This window comes from the organism of the source record quoted next, unplaced genomic scaffold (genome assembly GCF_019419815.1).
Source record: "Pyrus x bretschneideri cultivar Hongxiangsu unplaced genomic scaffold, Pyrus_bretschneideri_v1 Contig9, whole genome shotgun sequence".
Classification (NCBI taxonomy): domain Eukaryota; kingdom Viridiplantae; phylum Streptophyta; class Magnoliopsida; order Rosales; family Rosaceae; genus Pyrus; species Pyrus x bretschneideri.
Window position 1 is genome coordinate 6,411,820 of NW_025999831.1, and position 2,795 is coordinate 6,414,614.

The window sequence follows — 2,795 nt, forward strand, 5'->3', positions numbered from 1 at the left end:
ATATAACGTGAAGAATCTTTTCATGTGCTTGGATGATGAGTATAAAAAGGAGAACCCACATGATACCCAAACAAGTAATGAGTTTAATTCGGAGAGCGTGGGGGAGACAAGTTGTGGGGAGACGGATCCAAGGCTAGAGAAATACATGAGATCGAGAAAAGTGAAGAACGAAGTTCACATTAGAAATGAAGTTGATAAGTACTTATTGGATGCATGTGAGAATATAGGCCTTGTGTCATTCAATGTTTTAGAATGGTGGAAAGAGAACTCCCCAAGGTTTCCTATCTTATCTAAAATTGCAATTGATGTATTTGTTGTTCCTGCTTCAATGGTGCCTTCAGAAGCTGCATTTAGTGCTGGAAAAAGGGTTGTGGATCGTTTTCGGGCTTCTTTGACTCCAAATACTGTTGAGGCGTTGATTTGCACAAATGATTGGCTAAGGGCTAAGGCATTTGACTTCTTTAAGGAACCTACGGAGGATGACATGGATTTCTATCATGCTTTGGAGAACGTGGAAAAAGGCCGGTATCTTTCGTTGTCTTTTATAGTTTCTCTTGTTTTGTTTAATCTTTCTCATGCTTTATTTACTTAAATATATCTCTTAGTTGATGTTGTACAAATTAAGACGTTAAATCTTGCTGGAAAAGTTGGATCCAACAACATTAGTTGACTAGTGGTAGCTTATAAGGTATGATAATCTGTTTTTTTAACTTCATAGTTCATATACTGAATTGTGAACTCTTGTGCACATCTTATGCTTCCATGTTGACATCAGTATTACATGGGCAGGTTGTTGGAGTGTAGGAAGTGCTGGGAAAATTGCTGGAGGCCTGAACGTTTGGATCTTCTGGAATTTTTGGAACTTTTGAAACTTTTGGGACTTCAATTTTTAATCAGCTATATGTAATGCCTTCTCTAGTAAACTTTGGGACTTTTGAACTTTACGTATGGAACTTTTGGATTCTAGTCATTTTGAAATATTGGAGCTTGGATAAATTTCATTTTTGGAACTTTAAGAAAATTATTAGAAATATTAGAGCTATGATGAATTTTATTTTTGGAACTTTAAGAATGTCTGAATGTTTGAACTTGAAATATAACTAGTGTTTACACAAACTGAGAATCAACCCAAACTAACCCGCTATCGTCGGTTAACCAACTGATCGGTTTTAAACCCGGCCTGGTCAGTTTCAGTTTGCAATTTTGGTCCAACTGACTAGGTTGGTTTGGTTTTGGTTTTGACCCAAAATCGTAGCAAACCAACCCACGCCTAGCCCCAACTCGAGCAAAACTCGAGCAAAGCATTCTGCTCGGGAGTGACATGTGAGAGGGAGAGGGATGGAAGGTCACTGCAACGACGATCTAGTGGAGGACGAAATTGTTGAGGCGAAGCCTAGGAGAGTCAAAGGCAGCGGAGGTTTCAAAGCCCTATCCAAAACCCTAGACCACCTAAACAACTCCCTCTTTCCCCATTGCAATTCCCCTCATTCTCTGGCCTACGCTCCTCATCGCTGTCAGTTGCTCTCTCGCATTTATTTATGTAATTTTGTATAATGCTTTTTATTTTTTTTTTATTTTTTAAATGCCTGATGATCTGTTTGGTTCTTCAGAAAGTGCTCGATGACTGAAATTTATAATTTAGTAGTGAAAAAAGTTTGGAAAATTACAGCTAGAAATGATCTTTGGCAATTTTTTTCCTTAATAATGTTTTCTGTTTAGGGCTAAAGGGACAAGGCTCTATCCATTTATATGTTTATGCTGCATTTTCTTTGGAAAGAGTTAGTGTGTGTGCACTAAGTGGGTTGACTTGCAAGGGGTGTTCTATTCCACCCATTGCGTTCCGTGTTAAAATCCTCACTTTTCTGTTAATTTAAGAGACTATATTGTGACTAATTTATTCTTTAATGAAACAAAGCACTCTATTTACAATAAACTAACCCTAATCTCTAACAAAACCTAATTCTAACGGGCTGAGCCCAAATCCTAAATCTATTATTTTCCAACACCCCATCAAACTCATAACGATAAAAAACATGAGTTTGCCAACAAGTAGATGTGGTTATAGGCTCCGTTAGTCGAACATACAAGCAGTCTCTGCAACGCGGAAAAACAGATAGACAGGATTCGCAATGCGGACAGACAGATGGAAGATGGATATAGATTTAGATGGCTGATGATAGATAGATTTAGGTAGACGTATTTAGATTCCAACAAAAAGATGTTGAGAGTATGGACTCGGTCCCTAAACAGACGAGTATCCTATATCCCGACTATAGCAACAAACAAGCTGATGTTCCAATTTATCTTCACGTACACAACGTCGCTCGAACGGTCACCAGTCCAAACACTCGAACAATCGTTGTGGCGGATAACATCATATTCCATAAACAGGCCAACAACAGCAACATGTGGGCCTCATCACCACTTCTAAAAACAGTGGCCCAAACAGAAGCAACTTCATTTACTATTTTTCTTTTCTTCTTTTTCTTATCTGTGTATGGTGGCAGAAAATAGAGAAAGAGAAAGACAGAAGAAATGGGAAGACAGCAAGCAAGCTCGGGGCGGCGGATCCTCAAATCCGGATTCTTCAGATTGCGGGTGGCAGCGGTGCGAGAGAGAGGTGTAGCAGTGGTGGTGTGGATCGGTCAGATCGGCTGGTCGAGTTGGGGTTGCAGGCAGCAGTGCGGCGGGATCGTTGCGAATCGCAATGGTGGGGAAGGATCAGGCTAGAGATAGGTTCTGGGTGCAGCGGCGGTGAATCATGCAGGCGAGGTGGGGTGAGTCGAATGGTGCAG